This window comes from Lonchura striata, chromosome 26 (genome assembly GCF_046129695.1).
Source record: "Lonchura striata isolate bLonStr1 chromosome 26, bLonStr1.mat, whole genome shotgun sequence".
Lineage (NCBI taxonomy): Eukaryota > Metazoa > Chordata > Aves > Passeriformes > Estrildidae > Lonchura > Lonchura striata.
In genome coordinates, this window is record NC_134628.1 from 3453818 (window position 1) to 3480958 (window position 27141).

A 27141-nucleotide genomic window follows, 5' to 3' on the forward strand; every position below is an offset into this window, starting at 1 on the left:
GATAGGGAAAAGTGTCCCTGGGATAGGGAAAGGTGGGATGAAATGAGCTGATTTAAGATCCTTTCCCATCCAAACCATTCCTACACCTCTCCCAAGCAGTCACCTGTTGAAACAAAGCCTGAGGCACGGGGTACATCCTCCTCCTGTTGAGGCACACCATTCTCCCTCTTTCCCACCACAACCAATTTTCTTTGGGAAAAGTTTGTCCCACGAAACCCAGCTACTTCAAATCCTGAAGCACCCTAAGCAGCTGCTGCATTCGCTTCCCCACGACATTTAAAGGAAAACAACCACAGACACATCAAAATATTTACAGGAAGAAGCGAAGCGGCATTCAAGGGAGCAAAATTGAAAATTAAAGTGTGATAGGGAAGCTACTGTAAACAGCTGATCTTCACAAAGAAAAGCTGAATTTAGCACAGAAAAATTTATGCCAAATCATGTTTCACAGGACAAATAGTGGGGAGAGAGGGAAGGATGCTCTTCACATTAATTGGATAATATTTACTGTGTGCTCCCAAAAATAGAAAAAGTAAAATTGACAAATCCAGCTCACAGTCAGCAAGAATTAACACGTGGCCAGTTCCAAACATCCCAACAAAACATCTTGCAAACCTGGCCCATCCTGTTTCGCACGTGGAAGTGTTAACTGATATTCCATCTTCCAAAAAATAACCTCACAAACGAGGAAAGGGAGAATTTTCCAGATGAAGCCATGGAGGAACAGAAGGGGAAGGCTACAGCCTGTGAAACCACCAGACAGGAATCCCTTTGAGAAAATGGGGCAGAAAGTTGTTTCTGTACTCAAAAATAGCCTGACAATGTTCTATTTTCATACCCACGGCACAAATCTGTTGAGGTTTTTATTACAGAGAATATCTCTGTTCTTTAAAAATAGAGGGGAGCCAACATCCCACTAATTACAGTGAGCCTATGATTAGAGATAATTAGATACATTTACAATTTCGAATTTCCTAACTTTAGCTGTTTATGAACCAGAGATGTGCCCATAGTGTGTGCACAGAGCATCAGTCATTCCCTCCAGCTACGAGGAGTAAATTGATAACACATTAAATTATTGAACATGGCAGGAGCAAACTGGAATTTAAATGCATGTTTGGAGGAAGGAAGGACAAGAATTGGGATTTGCAGCAGGTGACCATTACAGGCACGTGGATGTGGCTTAAAGGAACACAAAACTCTTCAATCCCTCTGTTGCAGAATTTCTGGGAGAGAGAGGGCAGGATTTATGTCTGGAGTGAGAATTGAGCTGCCCCTCAGACTTGGCCCTGATAAGAGGCCTTGGTGGGGCCTAGGAGCCTTTGATGGAGTGAGAATTCAGCTGTGGCACAGTTAGAAATTATGTTAAGGTAACCACAAAGTAATGAGCTGAGTGTGAATTAGGGTAGAGCTGCAGTGGGAAAAGCCTGACCACCTTAATGCAAAGGTAAACAATGTTGGCGTGCCAATGAGAGTGCCTTTGTAAACTATAAAGAAGTGTATATAAACTGCCATCTTCTCTGGAATAAAGGGAGAATGTAGCTTTAACCACATTAACTTGATCTGTGTTTTGTCCAGTCCAGCTTTCCTGCTCTATGGGGACCCTGGCTTCGTCCCTCTGCAAGTGCCAGAGGAATCTGGGGGCTTTGGAGGGGCTCCACTGCAATATCTGCTCAGCCCAGGACTGGAAAGTGCTGGAATGGCCTTTTCCACTCAGGAATTGTTGTGTTCCCTGCCAGGGGCTGCTGTCCCACTTCTCTCTAACCCTCAACCCAGGATCCCCCTTGAGCTGAAGTGGAGCAGACACGGGAAGCTCATGGAGAATTGGGATTGTCCAGCCTGGAGAGGAGAAGCTCTGGGGGGACCTAACTGTGCCCTTCCAGGACCTGAGGGGGACAGCGAGGAGGATGGAGAGGGGCAGGACACAGGGAATGGCTTCAGACTGGGAAAGAGGAGATTTGGGTGGGATATTGAAGAGGAATTCCACCCTGAGAGGGTGGGGAGGAGCTGGGCTGGAATTCCCAGAGCAGCTGTGGCTGCTCCTGGATCCTTGGAAGTCTCCAAGGCCAGGCTGGACAGGGCTTGGAGAAACCTGGGACAGTGGAAGTGTCCCTGAGGGTGGCACTGGATGGGCTTTAAGGTCCTTCCCAACCCAAACCACCCTGGGATCCTGCTGAACCAGCTCAGGGTGGACGAAAGAATGTCAGGATGGACATTCCCTGAAACATCTCAGGATGGACATTCCTTGAAACATCTCAGGATGCACAAAACCTCTGGAGCACATCCAGACCTCCTGTCCAGGATTCTGGACTGAATTCATCATTCTAGAGGTGTAAGACACAACCAACCAGTTCTCCTCTGAAGTGTTCTCATCCCAGAGTTCTGAGCTGTGGGCAGAGTGTTTGGTTCTATTCCTATGACCTCAGCAAATTCCTCAAATTTGGATCTATTCCTACGGCCTCATTTGGTCTCCAATTATCAGGAAATTCCTCAAATTTGGTTCTATTCCTACAGCCTCATTTGGTCTCCAATTATCAGGAAATTCCTCAAATTTGGTTCTATTCCTACAGCCTCATTTGGTCTCCAATTATCAGGAAATTCCTCAAATTTGGTTCTATTCCTACAGCCTCATTTGGTCTCCAAATATCAGGAAATTCCTCAAATTTGGTTCTATTCCTACAGCCTCATTTGGTCTCCAATTATCAGGAAATTCCTCAAATTTGGTTCTATCCCTATGACCTCATTTGGTCTCAAGTTCTCAGCCAATTCCTCAAATTTGTTTCTATTCCTACGGCCTCATTTGGTCTCAAGTTCTCAGGAAATTCCTCAGGAAATTTCTCAAAAACTCAGGAAATTCCAGGTGAGAGTTTCATGGCCCTCCAAGGGGATTTCACTGTTAATTCCCAAATTTTGAGGGCTGTGTTGCACAACTGCAGCCTGGCAAAGTGATCTGAAACAGATTTTGCTTATATGCAAAGAATGTCCTCCTAACTGCAAATATCCCAGAGATTAATTAAGAAATTCCATGTTTATTAACACCTTTAACTATGTGTTGTTTTACAGGAGCTCCTGCAACACTGCAGAAAAAAATTCATTCAAGCACAAGATTTTCTACTACATTTATTCACAGCGGTGGTCAAGGCTGAGCTTCCCTCCCTTAATCTCCCAGATTTCCCAACTATTCCGATTTCCCACTTTTTCAGGGAACAAAACAGACCCAAATTTGGTGAGGAGAGAGCAGAACAACTCCCAGACTTGGGGCACAACACTGAGAGCTGTGTTGTGATTAGCAAAAACAAAAAAAAAACCAAAATCAAATTGAGGATCATTGTCCCAAAAGTTATGGAGAAGTGGCTTCTGGGACAGAGAGGAAAAGCTCATCCTTCCCTCTGGATCACCTTCCCAGAAAATCAAATGTAAAAATAAAAAATGGATAAAGGCTCCTAGGAGCTCCATTCTGAGAAGGAGAAAGAAATAATTTGGGAGTTGGATGTAATCCCCTGAAGCCTGACTGAATTCCTGGGTTAAATTCCTGGAAAAGCTGCAGGGACAAACCTCAACTCTGGCAGTGAGAGCCATGCAAAATTTTAAGGGAATTCAGCGTTCCCGCCCTGGTATTGTGAGGAAAAGCTGCCATTTATCAAAGTCCCAGAGTCCTATAAGGACTTCATGTTTTCCCCAAAGTGAACATTTCCATCTCGAATAATCCCCTCTGATTTATAGGGTGAGAAACAGCTGGATGACAATTCATCTGAAATAAATTTTTTTAAGGATGACAGAATAAGAAGGGGGCTTTTTTCTTTTCTTTCTTTCTTTCTTTCTTTTTTTTTTTTTTTTTTTTTTGTATGGGAAGATGGAGACAAATAATAAACATGTTTTATTTATGAAAAATGCCCGAGCTGCTCAGAATTGAGTGCTGGTGCAATAAAGATGGTTGATAGAAGAGAGACTTGGCTGTGAAATTTCAGAGATAAGGACTTTATTTGTGTGTTCAGAGGGAGATTAACACAAAACACTCAATGCCTGGGTGGTGCAGGACTCGCTCCTGCCTCATTCCCTCAAACCCCTGTTAGTCCAGAGTTTAAAACCCGAGTTTTAACAGTGAAGACCAAGCCATAAAGCTTGGATGTGGAACCCTGCTTAATGAGATCCCCTTGGGGTGCTTCCCTTGGGAATTTCAAGGCTCTGAGCTGGGCAGGAAGCACTGCAGAGCAGCTTTGCTCCCTCCTACCGCGCCTGGGGCTGCTCTGCTTCAGCCACTCGCCCGGGTCAGAGCCACCAGACTGATTAAATGAGATTTTACAGCCTCTGGGAGCCCCGTCACAACAAATCACCACCAAAGGCTCGCCCAGCTCAGCACCAGTGACTCAGGGCAGTGACAAAGATCTGAGTGTTTCACCCAGCACCACCGAGTCGGCTCCAAAATTCACATTTAGGCTTGGCTTAAGAGGATAGTGCGCTTGTAGAGGTCAAAATGGGAATTAACTCTACAAAGATGTGCGTGTTTCACCCAGCACCACTGAGTCAGCCTGCTTCAAAATTCACATTTAGGCTTGGCTTAAGAGGATATTGCACCAGTACAGATCAAAATGGGAATTAGCCCTACAAAGATCTGAGTGTTTCACCCAGCAACACTGAGTCAGCTCCAAAATTCACATTTAGGCTTGGCTTTAGTGGATATTGCACCTGTAGAGGTCAAAATGGGAATTAACCCTAGAAAGATCTGAGTGTTTCACCCAGCATCACTTAATCAGCCTGCTCCAGAATTCAAATTTAGGCTAGGCTTAAGAGGATATTGCACCAGTACAGCTTAACATGGGAATTAACCCTACAAATATCTGAGTGTTTTACCCAGCACCATTGAGTCAGCCTGCTCCAGAATTCAAATTTAGGCTTGGCTTAAGAGGATATTGCACCTGTAGATGTCAAAATGGGAATTAACCCTAGAAAGATCTGAGTGTTTCACCCATATTTGGTTCTATTCCTAAGACCACTGAGTCAGCTCCCAGACTCACATTTAGGCTTGGCTTAAGAGGATATTGCACCAGTACAGCTCAAATTTTAATTAACCCTACAATGATCTGAGTGTTTCACCCAGCACCACTGAGTCAGCGCCCAAATTCACATTTAGTCCTGGTTTAAGAGAATAAATATTGCACCTGTAGAGTTGAAAATTGGAATTAACTGTGCAGAGCTGGAAAAGCCTGGTTTTGCAGGAGGCTACAGGTCCTACAAAAGGTGGAATCCTTCACTCCTGGAGGAGCTGCAGGACCAAATGTGCTTCACCTCTTCAGGCAAAACACTCCTGAGGGGAGAGGCTTCAGTGTGGGTGATAATTCCACCAAAAGCTGGAGCATCCTCCAGGTGGGACGGGGCTTGGAGCAGCCTGGGACAGTGGGAGCTGTCCTTGGTGGAACGGGATGAGTTTAAAGTCCCTCCCAACCCAAACCACTCTGATGCACTGAGCTTTAGATTTAGCCCCTGACACACCGACACCAGATTTGTTCTCTCCTCCTGTGTTTAAAAAAAATGAGCTCTTCCTTCCCTTTTAATCCCATTTATGTAAACAGAAGGACGCTGTGGTGTAGCCAGTATAAAATTCAGAGTCTGTTTGCTCTTCTGGGCTTGACAAACAATCTTACAGTGATCCTCCAGGTGACATTCTGCACATTAGAACTCCTTCAGTCCTCACTGTTCCTCTGCATCAACATCTATTTTGGGTTACCCAGATGGCTGAGGTGCTCTAGGACAATTTATAAGGAGGAATTCATGCCTTGGCAAGATGTGCCCACTGGCCTTTTTTTTTCCCTCCACACGCGGCTGCGAGCCAAAATCTCAACTCAGATAAATTAGGCGAGCAATTAGGAGCCTCCAGTGTTCCCACAACATTCCTCACTCTCCTCACCTTGTGGGGAAGGGGACGGGGGGGGTGACATCCACCAAACTGAGAGGCTGTGGAAGGAACACCAAGGCAGCTGGGAGAAATCCCAAAGCCCAAACATCACTCCTGAATTCCCAGCAGCAGCAGCAGCAACAAACTCAGAGCCCCAGAGCACCTCAAATGTGGGCAGATGAGAGGGGAGTCACCAATAAAGAGTCCACCTGGCACATCCCATCCCTGGAAGTGCCCCAAGCCAGGCTGGACAGGACTGGGAGCAACCTGGGATGGTGGAAGGTGTCCCTGCCCATGGCCACTGGATGGGCTTTAAGGTCCTTTCCAACCAAAGCATTCCATGATTTCATCAACACTGAATTTCTCAGGGATAAGCAGCCTGCACTGGATCTCCCCCTGGGGTACGTCCAGCTGGGAATCAGGGAGCTGAGATCAGCCAAAGGATCCCAAAAGGAACGAGGCTGGGGCATCAACAAGGAATGGAAACCACAGCTCTGCTCAGTCAGGAACACTGGCACACCAAGGCAGGGATATATGGATTTAATAACCACAATTCCTGCCTTATTTCAGCAGGATTACATGGCTTCTCCATGCAGAATTTCTGCCCTGTTTCAGCAGGATAACATGGCTTCTCCATGTAGAATTCCTGCCTTGTTTTGGCAGGATTATATGGGTTCTCCATGCAGAATTTCTGCCCTGTTTCAGCAGGATTACACAGGTTATTTCCCCAAAATTCCTGCCTTGTTTCAGCAGGATTACGTAGCTTCTCCATGCAGAACTCCTGCCTTATTTCAGCAGGATTACACAGCTTCTCCATGCAGAATTCCTGCCCTGTTTCAGCAGGATTACACGGATTCTCCACCCACAATTCCTCATTTCCAGCACAGGGTTACATGGCTTTTCTACTCAGAATTCCTGCTTTGTTTTGCAGGATTACCGGGCTCTCCTCCCAGAATTCCTGCCCTGTTTCCAGCATGGGATTAAAGACATCCAATGAAGATTCTCCTCAATATTTTCCTTTTTCCCCATTATTCACCTCACGGCCGTGCTCCCACGTGGACCTACGTGACATTCCAATTCTCAGGAGATTTTCACTCATACCTGGAAATCCACAGTTCCAGCTTTTCCCAACACATTTCTCCCAAATCTCTGTAAGAGACAGGAAAAAGAAATCACTCCCATTTTAAAAATAAAAAGCTGAATTCTGGGAAGTCAGAACTCAAAGACTTCATCCATCCAGTTTAAGGGCACAAGCCACAGGAAAATAAATTCTCAGGGACACAAACCAGGATCTGGAGGGCACAAAAGTCGTAAAACCTTTCCTGTACCTTGACCAATTCCCAAACTCCATTCCAGTGCATTCCATCACTATTGGATGTCACATGAAACTCCCTGGGCAAATCCTGTTTTCTTTCCAAAGTCATTGCTGAGTTTTTCCCCAAGATTCTCTTGCAGGATCCATTCCTTCCACTGTGGCTGTTACATGGTTCCTTTGAAAAATAATTTTACAGAGCAAAATAATTATTTACTTATGGTTTTCCAACCCAAAACTTGGATCACAGTTTCCTTTGGCTCAAGCCAGGTCCGTTCTGCCCCAGTAAATTCCCATTTTCTTTAAGTGGAGTAGAAGCTTGGACTTTTCTCCTGTTCAATGCACTGCCTGTTTTCCTCCAATATTCCTAACACAATTAGCATAACAAGATAAAGGAATCATCAAGTCCTTTCCCATTTTTCTTCCTTTGTAAAAGGACTGATGACAAACTGGGAATCAGGTTCTGTATTGAATTACATTTGCCACAAAAGAGTTCATTAAGTAATAGTACATAATAAAAATCATCTGTCAGCTTGAGGGATTGACCAAATCCACTTAAGGGAACAGCTGGTTATTTTCTGGAGCACTCCAGAGCCAACAGTCAATATGTGCAAGGAGAAAGAGTGGGACACAAGGAAACATGGAACAGGTTAGGTATTGGAATGCCAGGAAAGTTTCTGGGATGTCCTGCACGCTTGGTGAGCACTGGAGGTGAGGCTTTTCCCATGGCAGCCCAGTTTCTCCCTGATTTTCCTGCTGGCAGCAGCTCCTTTCACCAGGAAAAGGATCACAGGGCTCAGGGTGTGACACACCTGGAGATGCTTCAACAGATCATGGGATTTCATCATCATCATCATCAAATCATGGAACAGAATCCCAGGATCACTGAGGCTGGAAAAGAGCTCCAAGGCCATCGAGCCCAGCCTGTGCCCAATCCCCACCTTGTCACCAGCCCAGAGCACTCAGTGCCACCTCCAGGTGTTCCTTGGACACTTCCAGGGATGGGGACACCAAATCTCCCTGGGCAGCCCCTTCCAATGCCTGACCACCCTTTCCATGAAGGAATTTCCCCCAAAATCCAGGCAAAACCTCTCCTGGGACCCCCTGGGGCCACCTCCTTGTCAACACCAGGGCAGCTGAATCACAGAATCACAAGGTTGGAGGAGACCTTCAAGATCATCGAGTCCAAGCCATGCCCATGAATTTCTCTCTCACTCCAACACATCGAGGGGTCCATGGCAACCACGGCAGCAGGGTCCCCTTCCTTGTCCCCAATATCCGTGTCCCTAAAGCTGCATCCACATCCCAACACAGCCATCACTGTCCCAGCCTTCCCAGCCAGGAATCCCAAGTGGAAAAGTGCTTCTGACTGCAAAGCACTGAGAAACAAAGCTGGGGAGGGAATGCACAGGGATCTCTGTCTCTGGAGGCATTCCAAACCCACCTGGACACATTCATGCGTCACCTGCTCCAGGTGTCCCTGCCTTGACCTCCAGAGGTCCCTTCCAATCCCAGCTGTGCAGGGATTCTGTGATCAGTGGCTCTAACAAGTTGCTCCTGACAGAAAACCCGACATGCAGCTCTCTCAGTGATCATCCAAACCCATCTGCACTGCTGGGGCTCCAGGGATTTGTTCCAAGCTCCTGGAAGTCCTTGGCAAGGCCCTGACAGCGAGGACACCACAGGTGACACCGAGGCAGCTTGTTCGGAATAAAATAAAGGTCACCCGGGACACGGTGTCACTGTGAACCCGCCGAGCCCTCCTGGCAGAGTCCCAGCAGGACAGCCCTTCTCCAGAAGGGTCAGCTTCATTTCCATCCTGCTGCCTCCTCCTGTCTTGGTTTGAAAAGACAGGAGTCTGTGAAGGAAAGCAAGAGCCTCCCGTGAAATGGAAAAGGTAAACTCCCTCCTTCTGAATTACCACAATTTTAAAGTTAAAAGGCTCTCAGGCAAAGATATGGGAATGGGAATACCAGTTCTTTACTAGGAAAAAAAAAAAAAAACAAACCTAAATTTAAAAAAATGTAATTAATACAAACAAAACTACTGATAGAGTCAGAAACTGGACACCCTGAGTGTGGGAATCCAGAGCTTCCCTCTGGCTGCCCTGGGACCCTGGCAGGGGTCAGGAACCCCCCTGGACAGAGCCCCCAGAGACACTGGCTGTGATCTCTGTCCATGGAAAAGAGTTTCCAATCTCACAGGATCAATTACCAGCTCTGAGTGTTTGATATAAGTAATAATTAAATGTGGCACGGGTGCAAAAGTAAAATTTTAGGGTTCTAGATGAGGGGTCCAAAGGGGACAAGATGGAGGAAATTGGGTGTGCCTTGTCCTTTTTCTCCTTCTTCATGCCCTCCATGTCTCACGGTGGTGTTGGCATTTTTCTGTTGGTTCAGGCTGGGGACACACTGTCCAACGTAGGTGACGGATATTGGCACGTTCTTGTAAATCCAGCCCAGGGAGTTTCTGGTATTGGATGTTTGTCACATCCCACTGAGGGCAGAGCCCCACATGCTGCCCTGCAGGACAGAGCTGGGCAGGGCAGCAGAACATGTGAGAGATCAACAGAATAAACAACCTGGAAACCAGCACAGACCAATTATGGCTTCTGCTTTGGCAGGGGGCTGACAGACAGAGACTTTCTACAATCTCAGAATCATCAATACCTCAGATTCCAACACCTGAGGAGTCAGGGTGTTGGTAATAGTCCAGTGAAATGGTGGCTGCTCCTCATGGAGTGGCAGATGAAACACTGCTGGAGTGGTGATCCTGCAGAAGGGTAAATCTCTGTGCTTTAGAATCATTCCCATCCCAGCTCCTGCTGCCTGCAGGCTGAGTCACATCAGCTGCACGGAAGCCTTCCAGAGCACCCACCCAAACAGTGCTGCTGAACCGGACTCCCTTCCCCTGGAAGCAGACTCCCAGAACGCTACCAGGGCCCGATGTGCTGTGATTCAGGATGTGCTGTGTCTGGCACAGCAAGCAAACGTGAAATTGTGATCCCAGACCCTTCAGGATTGACACTTCCAACTGCTCCGAGCTGCCAGACTCACATGTTGGAGGTGGCACATTTATGTTGATGAGCCAGGAGCCAGTTCCTGCATCTTAAAACTCCTGCTGATGCCTTCAGGAGGCTGGCCTAGAACAGAGGCTGGACAGAGTTAAGGAGTAAAGTAAGGATTTATTAAAAGGCCTCAATGGATCCACCTTGGGCTATTATAAAAAAGGCAAATCCGATGGTGAAGAAAAGATGATGTCTGCTCCAGATCAGAAGGCTGAAGGATAGCTTTATTAAAACTATACTATATTACATTAATATACTATTTAAAGAGATCCTATCCTATTCTACATACTTACTTCTTACTTACCCATCTAACTCAAATTGTGACTCTGCTGAGAGTCCAACCCAGCTGGATCCATTGGTCACTGACCCCAAACAACTTCACCAGAATCCACCCCAGCCATCACTGCAGGTGAACAATCTCCACACCACATTGCACATGGGGAGAACAAAGGAGCAGAGATAAAGATTGTTTCCTCTTCTCCTCTCTGTGCTTCTCCTGAGGGACAGAATTCTGTCTGTCTGTCCAGGGAATGTCAATGGCACACTGGGCAGCACAAGAGCCCAGCCAGGGCTACACCCAACATGAACCAAAATGGTCACAAAAAATGGACAACCAGTCACAGGGTCTCTCACTTTTTTTAAGTTCTGCTCCATTTGCACATTGGAGTTCATTGTCCAATTCCAGCTCCAGCCCATGAAGTCCCATCCTGCTTGTTTTTCTCTCTCCAGCCCACGTTGCTTGTGCTCTTGGGCTGAGATTTGGATTATTTGTCCTTGGTTCCCATCTAGAGAAGGAATTGTTTTGTCTCCTACTCTGTGCAGAGAGCCACCCTGCCCTGATCTGAAGCTCAGACCCACACACAAAAGCAGCAGAGAATGTGAAAAATAGAAAAGCTCAAACCTGAGGCACCACTGCAGCCTCTCAGCTGTGCTCTAAATCCCAACAGCATGCAGGGACAGACCTGGGTAAGAACCTTGTACTAGCAGGATCTCGTGCAGGGAGCAGATCCCAGGCTGGATTTATCAATCCAGCTGCAGGTGCAGGGGCTGTCAGTGCTGCTGAACAGGAAAATCCATCTGACAGGAGCAGGAGCAGGAGCAGCACACTCAGAACGCATCCAAGGTTTGGGAATTTTTATCTCTTCTTCTGAAACTTGTCCCTGCTCATCTTTCAGAGATGTTGCAGCAAAAGCCGAGCTGGGCAGAGATGTCGTATTGAACATCTCCCCCAGGGCAAGCAGCATCTCCTGGGGTGAGGGAAGCATCCAGCTGAGGGATGAAGAGCAGGAAGCATCCAAATCCATCCCTGCCCTTCCCACTGCGCTCTGCTGGTGCTCCTGGCAGGATGTGTGCAGCACTCAGGGCCACTCCGAGCGCAGGGAGGGAGGGAAGGAGGCTCCAAAGGTCACCCAGTGCATTCCCCACCCCGAGGCAGATCCAGGAACATCTGGCACACAGCTGGCAGAGGTGGAGCTGAGCCTGCCCTGGGCAAAGACTCCCTGGATGCTTTAGTGCACATGCAGTGATTTCCTGAGCAAAAAGGAGATCCGGGCATCTCCTTCCAAATGTTCACTGCCAGCACATCCTGTCCCTGCACAGGGATCCTTAACCCCAACTCAAACCCAGCCCCTGCCTTATTTGTGCATTTCCCCCTCAGCTCCTGCTCATGGAACAGATCCCTAAACCAGCCATTCTCCCACAAAACCATTTACCAAAAAATTCCAATTAATTGGCCAACACTGCCTAGGTATGGTTGGTTTGGGTGTCGTTGTTGTTTTGTTTGTTGGTTTGGTTGGGTTTTTTTTCTAATTTAAACAAGATTATTCTTTCTTACAGACAAATCAGCCAGAGATTAAGAGTTCAGTGGTTTGCCCACCTACCATTGCTCCTGGAGTTCTAAATCAAACCCCATTTTCACGCAGGATTTGGTGCTATCAGAGCAAAATCTTGTTTTCTCCAGCTCATTTGTTCACGCTGAAGCAGATGAACATTAGTTAAAAGCTCACTCCCTGCTCCAATTCCAACCTCCTGGCTCATAACACGAGGTTTTGAGAGCAGCATCTTGCATCCATGAGAAAGTGCTCCAAGTGGTTCTGAGGGAATTGACAGGGATTCCAAAAAAAGAGAGGAAGGAGAACTGTTAATCCAGGCCACTGCAGTTATGTGCACATCTTCAGACACTGGCACAGCTCAGGGATAGGGAGATTTCCTGATATTTTCCCATTTTTTTCCCCTGGCAGAGCATATCTCACCCTGAGCAGGAGGCTGAAGGGCTCATCCCACCACCTTGCTCACTACAGGATCCCCACCTGCTCAGAACTCCCAAAAAAAGCCTGGAAACAGCTCCACCCCTCTTCCCACCTGATCCTAAACATCCTGTACAACTTGGCATCCATTCATTTTTCTCCAATGGACTCAAAATTACAGCCATGGGGGTGTGGCTGTAATTATTCCCCTCGTTAATGAGTTTTCTTGAACATTACCAGGCCCTGACAAATGCCCAAGTGCTGCTGGGGCTCTCCTTCCCCATTTTTGCACTCCTGGATTAATCTTATTCGGAAGCAAAATATTCTGAGCATTTATTCCTCACTTCCTTTCATTTGTATAAATATGTTGCTCTGCCATGTTCTCTAATTGCTTAACATCTGCTGGAAGGAAGAGAAAATAAACACATTATGGCAAGAACAAGCTGTGATACCCTTTACAAATCAGAGTGGACTGAGAATTCCAGGGACACCACAAAGTGGAAGTCATCCACCCATGAAGTGAGGAGAGGCATCAAGATTCCTGCACTGAAAACAATCAGCTCATTTTTGGTTCCTGGGTGGAGCTGTAGAGTAAAAATGTGGTGAACCCCAGATCCAGGGAAGAAATTATGACGCCTGCTCCAGATCAGAAGGCTGAAGGATAGCTTTATTACAACTATACTATATTACATTATACTATTTAAAGAGAGATTATTTTATTTTACATACATACTTGTGGGAATCCAGAGCTTCCCTCTGGCTGCTCTGGCAGGTCTGGGACCCTGGCAGGGGTCAGGAACCCCCCTGGACAGAGCCCCCACAGACACTGGCTGTGATCTCTGGCCATGGAAAAGAGTTTTCAATCTCACAGGATCAATTACCAGCTCTGAGTGTTTGATATAAGTAATAATTAAATGTGGCACGGGTGCAAAAGTAAAATTTTAGGATTCTTGATGAGGGGTCCAAAGGGACAAGATGGAGGAAATTGGGTGTGCCTTGTCCTTTTTCTCCTTCTTCATGCCCTCCATGTCTCACTGTGGTGTTGGCATTTTTCTGTTGGTTCAGGCTGGGGACACACTGTCCAACGTAGGTGACAGATATTGGCACGTTCTTGTAAATCCAGCCCAGGGAGTTTCTGGTATTGAATGTTTGTCACATCCCACTGAGGGCAGAGCCCCACACGCTGCCCTGCAGGACAGAGCTGGGCAGGGCAGCAGAACATGTGAGAGATCAACAGAATAAATAACCTGGAAACCAGCACAGACCAATTATGGCTTCTGCTTTGGCAGCGGGGCAGAAAGACAGAGACTTTTTACAATTTTGGGATCATCAATAGCACAGATTCCAACACATACTTTTTACTTACCCATCTAAATTTAACAAACTCGTGACTCTGCTGAGAGTCCAACCCAGCTGGATCCATTGGTCTCTGACCCCAAACAACTTCACCAGAATCCACCCCAGCCATCACTGCAGGTGAACAATCTCCACACCACATTGCACATGGGGAGAACAAAGGAGCAGAGATAAAGATTGTTTCCTCTTCTTGTCCCTGTGCTTCTCCTGAGAGACAGAATTCTGTCTGTCTGTCCGTCCAGAGAATGTCAATGTCACAGAGCTGGACCTTGATGATCTCTGTGGATCCCTTCCAAGCCAAGGTTTTCCATGATTCCAACTTCCTGACAGTGCTGTTTGCCCAAAACCTGGGACAAGTGAGCCCAGCAAAGCCTGACAGAGCCATTTTCTCCTCAGCCTCTGCTCTCAGCATCCTCAGCACTTACTCAGCTCTTTCCCCAGCAGCTCCTCAGCTGCCTGTGCCAGCACCCATTTATTAAATGAACATTTCAGGGGCCAAGGGATGACAGTGGATTCATGGGGAGTCGCTGGAGCCCCTTCAGCTCATGGGTGGCACTTAAATAATCCCACAAAAACTGGGCCAAACAGGAGCTGCAGTGGGAGAACACATCTGAACCCCAGGTGTGAGGTAGTTTTGGTGGAGTTTACCAAAAAACTGGTAGAGCCATGGCTTAGACCAGTATAAACACCATAAAACTGAGCTAGAAGCTTTTGCTGTAGCAGCAGAATAGTTGCAGAGAGTCTTAATTTCATTCCTCCAGCTCAAGAAATCCTGCTTCTCTGTCTCCTCTGCTCCAGCCTGAATTTCATCTCCTGTTTCAAAGGAGAAAACAAAGCCTAATTTTAGCTAAAATATGAAGTCACGGGGTGTAACGTGAAACTGCTGTACATTACCTGTACAGCTCAATGTCACTGTGACAGAGCTGACAGCGCACTCGGATTTTATTGTGTGATTTCATGAATGACTATTAACCACTGCACTGAGCCCTGTAAATAGCAGCTCATTCCTGAGAGCTTTTTCTTTTATTTTTTAAACTACTCCTCGCTGCTGCTGCCATTCCTTGTCTTGCCCTCTGAAGATGCCACTTATCAACTGGGGATTCAACTGTGTGCAAATGAAGAGTTTATTGACTTTAGTATTTTCCCCTCCACATTTTGTAAGCTGAAGCCCAACCATTCACTCAGAAAGAAACATCTTGTAAGAAGGGAGGAGAAAAGATATAAATTGCAAGAGATCTTTTATCCAAAATACAGCCTGTGGAGGCTGATATTCCTGGACAAAGCCAGGAGGCACACGGGGAAAAAACGGGGGTGTTATAGTGTAAATTAACTCATGTGGTGGCAATTTTGCACTCTGAATCTCCCTATATAATCATGAAACCCTTTTTGTCCCCTTCAGAGGATTCTCCTTCTCACAGACCCCACTGTCAGGGCCAGAAAACAGCAGCAAAATTCAATATAACCAGAATTACCCATAAATAAGGCTCCAACCACCAGAAACATGAGTAGATAACACCAAACACAGAAACACGAGGAGATAATAGTGCAGATGCCAAGATAGGAGCATCCTTAATTGTCTGGATCTGGCAGGGAGAAGAAACTCCTGTGCAGTTGGGTTTTCCTCCAGTTAATGCTTTGTGTCTGTGCTGGGCAGCCTAGCTGAGGGGGGGGAGGCAGCTTTGCTATCAAACCTGGGTTTTAATGAGCAAAAATTATTCTGTCTCTGCTCTGCAGGCACAGCTCCAGGGTAAAAGCCAGCCCTGCCTGGCTGGGAAATGGTTTTTTGTCAGGACAAGTTAATCCTGGCCAAGGAATCCGCATTATCTCCACCTCCAGGGAGCTCATCCCTGGGATGCTCAAAAAGGGAACTCAGACTCTGGAGAACAGAGGTGGGGGCAAAGCTGAGTTAACCAGACCCAGCCCAGCTCCATCAGCTCCTCGTGCAGCATTTCCAGGCTGGAAAGTGGAGAGGTTTTATTGGAAAACCCCCTGGGAACTGGGATCCTTGGGGCAGCACTGTCCCAGCTCCCACAGCACGGGCAGCACTGTGGAGCAGTGCACAGAGTGGGGTAAAAGCTGAGTTACCCTGACCAAAACCTGCTCCATCAGCTCCTCCTGCAGCATTTCCAGGCTGGAAACTGGAGTGGTTTTGCTGGAAATCCCCCAGGACATGGATTTTTGAGGCAGCACTGTCCCAACTCCCACAGCACAGGCAGCATGCCCAGATCTGGAGCAGTGAACACAGTGGGGGTAAAAGCTGAGTTATCCTCACCAAAATCAGCTCCATCAGCTCCTCCTGCAGCATTTCCAGGCTGGAAAGTGGAGTGGTTTCACTGGAAACTGGAGTGGTTTGACTGGAAAACCCCCTGGGAACTGGGATCTTTGGGGCAGCACTGCCCAGTTGTGCCAGCTCCCACTGCCCAGGCTGGTGCTGGGACAACTGCCCAGATCTGGAGTGGGGTAAAAGCTGAGCCACCCTGACCAAACCCAGCTCCTCCTGCAGCATTTCCAGCCTGGAAATCCAATGGTTTCACTGGAAACTCCCCAGGAACTGGGATCCCAGTTCCCAATTGTTCAGCACCTCCCAGTTCCCAAATATAGCGCAGTGCTCCAGCTCCCACAGCACAGGATGGAGTTTGGCAGCACTGCCCAGATCTGGAGCAGTGCACACGGTGGGGGCAAAAGCTGAGTTACCCTGACCAAACCCAGCTCTATCAGCTCCTCCTGCAGCATTTCCAGCCTGGGAATGGGGAGTGGTTTTGCTGGAAATCTCCCAGAAATTGGGAGCTGGGATCACTGCCTGTCCCAGCTGCCACTGCCCAGGCTGGCGCTGGGAGAACTGCCCAGATCTGGAGCAGTGCACAGAGTGGGGTAAAAGGTGAGTTATCCTGACCCATCCCAGCTCCATCAGCTCCTCCTGCAGCATTTCCAGGCTGGAAACTGGAGTGGTTTGATTGGAAAACCCCCCGGGAACTGGGATCCTTGGGGCAGCACTGCCTGTGCCACCCCCACTGCCCAGGCTGGTGCTGGGACAACTGCCCAGGTCTGGAGTGGGGTAAAGCTGAGCTACCCTGACCCAACCCAGCTCCTCCTGCAGCATTTCCAGCCTGGAAATCCACTGGTTTCCCTGGAAACCCCCCAGGAACTGGGATCTGTGGGCCAGCACTGTCCACCCCCACTGCCCCGCTCTGGGCACTGCCCTTTTCCTTGCCAAGGAAATCCAATCCCCACATGGAGTTATGGATGCAATCATCCTCCTTTTGGAGCCCTTTTCCGCCCTTTTGTGCTCACAAGGATCATCTATTCCCCAGAGAACATCATGGATATGAACAAGGAATCCATGCAGAAAGAATTCCAATAATCCTTTTCTTTTCCCTCTTACTCTCCTGGCTTGGTCCAGCAGCATCAGGCTCCACCAGTTGTATTTTGGATAAAATATATTTTGGAATTTATTTCTTTTCTTCCCATTTTTACTTCTATCTTCCAAAGCATGGAGGGGAAAATACTGAATTAATAAACTCCTCATCTGCACACAATTGAATCCCCTTCCTCTACATCTTATTTCAAAAGTGGAGGCACCACTTCAGTTTAACTTGAGGGAGTGCTTGAGATCCAGCTCACTTTGTAATAAATCTCCGAGGGAGGGGGGTGGAAAAAAGGCTGGAACACAAGTTTTTAAATCCATAATGGATGGGAAACACTCATCAGAACGTGTGAAAAGTGAAAACAGTTTATACATTAAAACCTGGCTGGTTTAAAACACTTCCCTAACATGAAAGTCCCTTTTTTATTAGTTAAATATTGATGATTATTATAGAATCCTACTTAGAGTCAGCTGTAAAGGTGCGTGGGGCCTCAGCAGCTGCTACTGAGAGAAAAATGGGAATATTTACTCAGAAAAACAGGCAGATTTTCCAACTGAGAGGAGCTTTAGATTGGATATTGGGAAGGAATTCTTCCCTGTGAGGGTGGGGAGGGGCTGGGATGGAATTCCCAGAGGAGTGTGGCTGCCCCTGGATTCATGGAAGTGTCCAAGGCCAGGTTGGATGGGGCTTGGAGCAACCTGGGACAGTGGCAGTGCCCCTGCCCATGGACTGGATGAGTTTGAAGGTCCTTCCCACCCAAACCATTCCCATAAAACACCTGCAGAGCCACACCAGGGCTGGCATTAGCCAAGATGGGCACCTCCAACTCCAGGACAGGCACGATGTTCCTTTCCCTCCCCGATCCCAACAGCAGGGCTGGGCACAATTCCTTCCCTGGGGGAAAATCCCTCTGCTAAAACATCCACCCAGAGATCCTGGGCCAGGGGACAGGGACACAGGGAGTGCCGGTGGCAAAATCCACACAAAAACATCAGCCCAACATTCAAGAGGGGAAATGTCGGAATCTGAGGTACTGATGATTCTGAGATTGTAAAAGTCTCTGTCTGTCAGCCCCGCTGCCAAAGCAGAAGCCAGAATTGGTCTGTGCTGGTTTCCAGGTTGTTTATTCTGTTTATCTCTCACATGTTCTGCTGCCCTGCCCAGCTCTGTCCTGCAGGGCAGCGTGTGGGGCTCTGCCCTCAGTGGGATGTGACAAACATTCAATACCAGAAACTCCCTGGGCTGCATTTACAAGAACGTGCCAATATCTGTCACCCACGTTGGACAGTGTGTCCCCAGCCTGAACCAACAGAAAAATGCCAACACCACAGTGAGACATGGAGGGCATGAAGAAGGAGAAAAAGGACAAGGCACACCCAATTTCCTCCAGCTTGTCCCCTTTGGAGCCCTCATCTAGAATCCTAAAATTTTACTTTTGCACCCGTGCCACACTTAATTATTACTGATATAAAACACTCAGAGCTTGTAATCCATCCTGTAATATTGAAAACTCTTTTCCATGGGCAGAGATCACAGCCAGTGTCTCTGGGGGCTCTGTCCAGGGGGGTTCCTGACCCCTGCCCGGGTCCCAGACCTGCCAGGGCAGCCAGAGGGAAGCTCTGGATTCCCACAGGGGAAGATTTCCAGATGATCCTCAGCATTTGTGCTCTCTGCGTGCCTGGCAGGAACACACCGTGCAATTCACCTTCAGTTTACAAATGGCCATGCAACGGGGAGGGAAAAATAATGAAGCATGAAATGCAAACCCTGCATTGGAGGTGAAGCATGAAACAGCAACAGCAGCACAGCTGCAGCCAGGGAAGAGCTCATACCCAGAGCCACAGCCCAGCAACACAACTGGGGAAAACTGGGGCCAGGGCAGCCCCCAGCCCAAGACAACCCTCCAGAAAGGGAAAAGGACTCGGTGGGATAAATGCCACCCACTGAATTCTCTGGTTTGAGCAGCAAAAGCTGAAGGCACAAGGGTGAGGAGCACTTGAACAGTTACAAGCTGCTGCAGATCCAAAATTACTGCTTTGGAGCCAAGGAGCAATTCCAGAGATGTGGAGCCAGAGCAGCTCTCATGTGCTCCTGTGGAAACACAGAGCAGCTTCAGGGGAATTACTGGGGGAATTACTGGGGGAATTACTGGGGAAACACAGCCAGGGCCCTGCCCAGGGACACACAGAGCCTCAGCCCCATTCCTGCTCTCTCACAGGGATTTGCTGCCTGGCACAGGCTGCAGGAACACCCAAGTGCACCTTGGCCGTCCCTCGTGTCCCTGTGGCAAGCAGCAGTGAGTGCATTTCCAGCCACACACTGCACTGGGGAGGGAGGGAATTCAAGGCTGATCCCATTCCACCCCTGCCGTGGGCAGGGACATCTCCCACTGCTCCAACCTGACCTGGGACTCTGCCAGGGATGGGGCAGCCACAGCTTCTCTGGGAAATCCATTCCAGCCCCTCCCCGCCCTCACAGGGAAGATTTTCTTCCCAAATTCCCATCTAACTCTGCCACCCTTCAGCTAAAGGCCATTCCCCTCTCCTGTCACTCCATGCCCTCATTCCAGCCAGGCACGCAAACACATCTCCTGCCTGCATTTGCTGTGGGAGATCTCAACCCAAAACACTCCCAGGTGCTGCACAGAAGCCAGGAAAGGCTCAGAAGTCCTGGGATAACTCTGTTCTGGCCAGGGAGTGCTACCTGTGCAACCACAGCTTCAGGGAGGCTTTGCTGTATTGGCCAAAAGAGAAATCACAAACACAACCCACGGGCTGGGCACAGCAGCAGCCTGCACAGATTTGGGGCTGCACTTCACGGGCATCAGTCTTTGGGGTTGGACTCCATGGGCATCAATCCTTGCGTTGGACTCCATGGGCATCAATCCCTGGGGCTGCATTTCATGGGCATCAGTTCTTGGGGTTGGACTCCATGGGCAAAACCATTCCCAAAACCCCTCACTTGGCTGAGGAGTCCTCTCATCCTTGTGTGGAAGCGCAGCAGTTCTGGGCACTAAAATCTTGTAGAATGCCACCATTTGCCCCAGGAAATGCTGCAGAATCTTAGAGAAATCAAATCTTGCAGAAAGCCACCACAGAATGCCACGGGGATCCCATTCCTGGGGCCAGGAGCACATCTGGCCACGAGCCATCCCACTGGGAACAGCAACCCCAGAACAATCCTGGAGAGCTCCTGAGCCACCTGCCAGGACTGGGGATGCTGCCAGTGGGGTGTAACAACGCAGGAACGAGGTGCATGTTTTTCTAAGAGCACACTGCTCACCTGAACTGCAGCCAGAGCCCTTCCAGCAGTTTATATTTAAGAATGCAGCTCCCCAGCCCTGCAGCAAACACATCCCTGCCTCTCCGGACTGCCTGTTCTGGAAGGAGATCTGCTATCAGCTATCAATTGCAGTAGCAAGCATCTAATTTGACTTTGGCAGCCAGATGACAGTGTCTTGAATGCTAAATTACATCTGCAAAAAGGTCAAACCCCATGGATACCTGAGCATTTACATAATTCAAACAGCTCATCATCAGTTGCCTCCTTTTTTTTTTTTTTTCCTTCTTTTTTTAAAGCTACTCCAAGGCAATGAATTTGCCATGACTTTCGGGAAAGTGACTTTTAGTGGGTAATGTTCTTGGGTTTGACCTTGTTTCTACGGTGTTAATTACTGCCATTATCAACTGCTTGCATCTTCAGGAAAAAAAAAAAGGCAATTAGTTGTAGGAATCAGCCCTCCCCTACACTGGTGGTAATAAACCCGAAACCCCTGCCCTGGGAGGAACAGCTTTGTGCAGCCTCCCATCACCTCCAGACCCTCCTCCTTTCATAAAACCACCCGGAGCTGCTCAGCAGGCTGGAGACAGAATCATTTCTCAGCAGTGCCACCATTCCTGGGCAACTTTTACAAATTCTGCTGCAGGAAACACTCAGCGTAATGAAAACGGATTTCTGTCCCCTGGTCACAGTGAGGAGCAGAGTCAGGGCTTTCAGATCCCATTCCCATCTGATTTTCTGGATAACCAACACCAGGGATTTTCCACCTTAGTGCCTCAGTTTCCTTCCTTCTTCCTGGGAAGCTCAGCACAGCCCGAATTCCGTGGATGCCCACCCTGAGGGCACCTCACCGCTGCTGAACTCCTCCAAGTTCCCTCACTGGTCATATTTGCAGATGAATTACAGCTTTGTAATTAATCTTGCCTCTTTTTTTTTTTTTCTCTAACTCTGTATGTTAATCACCGTGATTATTTCTGGTAATTCCATTTTATAAATGCTCCTGGAAGCACGGAGCAGTGGCTGCACTATCTGAAATGAAATCTCTGCTCAGGGAGCTCGGCGAGTGCAGGGCAGCGGCTTTGGGAGCAGGGATGGAATTGCAGGGAGTGCCCAACACTTGTTTCTTCACTGGACTCAAGAGTCACAGGATCAGGGAGGCTGGAAAAGCCCTCCAAGATCACCAAATCCAACCTGTGACCCACCCCACCTTGTCCCCAGCCCAGAGCACCGAGTGCCACCTCCAGCCTGACCGTGGACACCTCCAGGGATGGGGATCCAAACCTCCCTGGGCACTTCCAATGCCTGAGCACCCTTTCCATGGAGAAACGTTCCCTAAAATCCAATTTAAACCTCTCCTGGCTCAAGTGGAGGCTGATCCCTCTCCTCCTGTCCCTGTTCCCTGGAGCAGAGCCCAATCCCCCCGGCTGTCCCCTCCTGTCAGGAGCTGTGCAGAGCCACAAGGTCCCCCCTGAGCCTCCTTTTCTCCAGGCTGAGCCCCCCCAGCTCCAGCAGGAGTTTTCCAGCTCCTTCCCCTTCCCTGGACACGCTCCAGCCCCTGCAGGGCTCTCCTGCCATGAGTGACCCCAGCCCTGGAGGTGCTCCAGCGCTGCCAGCACAGGGGACAGTCCCTGCCCTGTCCTGCTGGCACAGCAGTCATGATGCTCCTCCTGCCTCAAGCAGCAGCTTTTTGAGCAGGATTCTCTCCCTAGGAGACTCTATCCCTCCACCTCACACCCCTGGGGGAAAAGAAGAAAAAAGGAAAAGAAAAAAAAGGAAAAGAAAAAAAAAAAAGAAAATAAAAAGACAAGACTTGCTCTGAGTTTGTCCATTCGCTACTCAATGAGGAACCAAAATTCAAACACCTCCCCAGATTCTGAACACCCTGAGCACCTGTGCCACCAAAGCCATCAGCCAGCCCCTCCCTGCTCCAGCGTTCCTGCTGTCACCTCACACAGCCCCTGTCCCACTGCCACTCCCAGTGCCAGGGGTCCCATTCAGGGTCCCAGCCTCTGCCTCCCTCCAAGCCCACTCCAACACCTGAATTCTACCTCTCTCTCTCAAATTGAAAAAAAAAAATCAATTTTTTCCCTTGGCCAAGACCTGAAAACACACTGGAAAGACACGGTTAGGGTTAATAAGTATCTCTATCAATAGAATATTCAATCAGTATGAATAACCATCAGATCTCTCCCCACCCTTCTGACTGATGATAGCTAAATTACTTCTAAATATAGCCCTTAAAATCTGCATTAATCCTGTCTGCTCAAACACGTTGGTTTTATTGACAGCATGAAGATATCAGCCAAGCACCTGCACGGAGCACGAGCTTATAAAACAGGAAATAAGAGCAATCCAGACGAAATGCAACTTCCATTAACCTTGGCTTTTTGTTTTCACTTCTCTGAATGCTCACAGTGCCACCAAACAATCATTGCATTGCAGGCAGCTCTGGACTCCAGCCCTGCCAGAGGACTGCACAGCACAACCACTTCCATCCACACTCCGGCTTGGAGGAAGGAAACAAGAGGACAAATTCCTCTCAGGACACCAAGGGGTCAAGAACCTCAGTGGCTGGATGGACCTGCAGCGAATGTTTGCCATTAAAAGCTGTGTCAGTGCTTCCTGTTGAAACGTAAATTTTAAGGAATTTAGAGATTTTAGAAGAGCTAAGATTTTATTTAGAGATAAACCTTACTAGAGTTAATTACAATAAATGAGTAGGCCTTAATGAAGTTAAGAGTTAGTAGTTAACTAATAACTGATTGCTTGTCAGCACAATGTTAGTTAGCTGGGTTTATAATGAAGAATACACAAATTGACAAATAGCTTTTAGAACATAAGACAATTGTGGCCTCCTCTGTTCTGAAACCAACTGAAGACAAGGAATGGGAGTTCTACCAAGAGTTCATTTGTCAGATTGGCATTGAAAAGGCAGAAAGGTCAGGAGGAGGAAGACTTCATTGACTTCCTCATTTTGGGACCCCTCCCCATGAAAGGGACACCGACCCATTTCAAGGAACAAACCACGCATGCTGAATGGCTTTTGGAGTGATCAGCATACGAAGCGGGGAATGGGATGTACCAAAATGATGAATATGTATTTGTATTTTGTGTATTCAACACTTGGATGGATAAAAGGGCTCTGTAATCACCTGAGAGGTGCAGTGTGGATTTGGGAGCAATCCCACACACAATAAACACACACTTTCTGACTTTAAACTGTTAGGGAGTTTTTGTCCGTCACAGTTGGATATCGGTACTAGATCAATATCCGTATTTTTTTAATAAATCACCGTGTGTCCAACTTGGAGCCATCGGGAACAATTCACTCCCCAGCTGAAAACATCCCCACTTACAAGCTCTGAGGATCCTGGGGAGCTGGCAGGCAAAAAGAATCCATTTTTAATGACCCCACCTGGCTGTGCTGGTGTTCACCAAGGAAGGAGCCCCTGGATGAAGCCACGGTCTCACGGTTCCCACCCTGAGTCACAAAATCATGGAATGGGCTGGGCTGGAAGTTACAGCTCATCCCATTCCACCCTCCTTCTGTGGGAACACTGGGAATATTTCTCTGTCTGCCCTGGGATGCTCTGACTCCCAGGAAAACAATTACTTTGATCCTCATTCATGGAGAAAACTTCCAAAGCTTCAAAATAAACTAGAAACCACAAAACTATGAAATAAATTCTAGATAGTAGTGTAGTATGTCACATGGGGGAGAAATTTTGGTTTCAGGATTTTTAGTATGTTATAGATGGGTTCAAGATGGAGGGTGCAGGGTCTTGTCTTGAGTTCCTTTCTTCTTCCTCTTTCTTCTTGGGTTTGGGTGGTATCTTGCAATTGGGTAGAAAAATCTGCATTGTGGGCCTTGAGGGGTCAGTTATTGGTTTAGAAAGGAAAATAATTTAGGTGCCACTTCTTAATTGGGTAATTTAGTTTTTGATTAGACTTAAAAATACCTTGCAGCACAAGGGATGTTGGCCATTTTTGTGCTGTTTTTCCTGCACGCAGAGTCTGGTGCAGACAGTGTGCTGAAGTTTTGATAAGATAACAACAAACAGAAGCTGAAGACTGAAAAAGTCCAAATTGTCTCTCGTTCCTGACACAGAACTGCTCCAGGAGGGTGTCCCCTGCCAGGGGAGCTCCCAGGGAGTTGCCCAACTTGGGGCCCACAAACTCAGAACCTTCCACTGTCCCAGTCTGCTCCAACCTGTCCTTGGGCACTTCCAGGGATGGGGCAGGCACAGCTCCTCTGGGAAGAGCCACAGAAATTCCTCCCTGCCTGACTTACAGGGCAGCAAATCCCAAGAATATCCCAAGGGGAGCTTTTCTGGAGCCAGACCTCTGTGGCAGGCACGTTCTTCTCTCCCTCAGGATTTTTTTCATACAGGAGCACAGAGGAAAGAAAGAGAAAACAATTTCTATTTCTGCTCCTTGTTTTTCCCATGTGGAATGTGTTTGGAGAATTGTTTACCTGGGGTGAGTGCTTGGTTGGATTCTGGTGAGGATTGTTTGAGCCTGGTGGCCAATCCAACCCACTTGTGGCTGGGCTCTCAGAGAGGGTCACGAGTTGTGAGCTAGTTTGGTAGTTAGAAAAAGTAGGTTTGTAGTTTTAGTATCTCCTTTAAATATTATATTAATGTCTTATAGCATAGTTATAATAAATAAATCATTCAGCCTTCTGGAGTCAGACATCAGCATTTCTTCCCACTGGATTCACCTGCATTTCCAGCAGATCTCCAGCTGAGTAACTTCAGGAGCAGCTCAGGCTGGATCCCTCAGCACCTGCAGCTGACACAAAGCCCACAAGAAGCCCGTGGACACATCTGGAATCAGTCCCTTTTTCCTCTGGTGTGAATTACAAATGATTCCATGAACTCCTGGAGCACATCGGAGCCAGGGCTGAAGCAGGCCCTGCTCTGAGGCTCCGAGGGCAGCCTGTCCATCACACTCTGGGTGACTGCACAGTGCTGGGAGCTCTGGGCTCCTCGCCACCACGAGTGATTGGATTGCAAGAAAAGCACAGATCTGCCTCCAAATGACATTTTTATCAATATCTGTCTGTTTACAGGTGTCTGTCATAACCTTCAAGTACACTTAAATAACTCATTCATCCAAGCATTGAGCATGTGCTAGGGAGAGGATTCATCAAGCAAATGCAAAACTACTGCTCCAGTTTGTGCCTGCTGAGAAAAATGTTCATGAAAGAACCTCTCCAGGTCCTGGAGATCCTCCCCTGGAGTGGCAGCATGGCTTGAGTGGCCAAGGTTTCCCGACAGAGGAGGAGGGGCCAATGGAACAAAGATTCAGCCCAGAAACAATTCAGTGTTTCCTTACAAAACAATTTATTTGAGATTTACTGCTGCCCTGGAACATCTCAGCTCAGTTCCATCGTTCTCACAGCAATTTAAGGCTGAAAAATTACCCTGGTCAGTGAAAAAGCTCAAGGATTCTGATATGCAAAGACAAACCTGTGGAAATGAAGAACCAAATCTTTTAGCCCCTCCCAAACCAGACAGACTGAAACCTTCTGCTCCCAGGCTGTTTCAAGCTCCAGTGAACCCAAATCACTGCACCTGAGCTTCTACTCTAGAATTTAAGTCTGTCAAAACATCCCTCAGGCCAGCCCAACCTGCCCAGCAAGAGCTGAGCTTGTACCTGAAGGACGAAGTGATTTGTTTGCAATTCCTCACAGCTGCTCTGGCTGCAGGAATGCTGATGCTCCCTCCCCACGCGGAGCACCCTGGATCTTTTTGGTTCTTTTTGGTTCTTTTTGGTCTATTATCCACAGCAGGTGAGACGGCAGGAATGAAATCCAGCAGAGCCAGGTGGCGGAATCAGTGGTATTGATGATTCCAAGATTGTAGAAAGTCTCTGTCAGCCAAAGCAGAAGCCATAATTGGTCTGTGCTGGTTTCCAGGTTGTTTATTCTGTTGATCTCTCACATGTTCTGCTGCCCTGCCCAGCTCTGTCCTGCAGGGCAGCGTGTGGGGCTCTGCCCTCAGTGGGATGTGACAAACATTCAATACCAGAAACTCCCTGGGCTGGATTTACAAGAACGTGCCAATATCTGTCACCTACGTTGGACAGTGTGTCCCCAGCCTGAACCAACAGAAAAATGCCAACACCACAGTGAAACATGGAGGGCATGAAGAAGGAGAAAAAGGACAAGGCACACCCAATTTCCTCCAGCTTGTCCCCTTTGGACCCCTCATCTAGAATCCTAAAATTTTACTTTTGCACCCATGCCACACTTAATTATTACTGATATCAAACACTCAGAGCTGGTAATTGATCCTGTAAGATTGAAAACTCTTTTCCATGGCCAGAGATCACAGCCAGTGTCTCTGGGGGCTCTGTCCAGGGGGGTTCCTGACCCCTGCCAGGGTCCCAGACCTGCCAGGGCAGCCAGAGGGAAGCTCTGGATTCCCACAGCCAGGCTTTAGCAGCATCAGCACCTTCCCAGGTAGTAACACTGAGAGTTTGGTGGAGCTCTGGATGCTGAGAGTTTCAGACTTTCAGACTCTTGATTTATTAAAAAATATGGATATTGATCTAGTACTGATATCCAACTGTGACAGACAAAAACTCCCTAACAGTTTAAAGTTAGAAAGTGTGTGTTT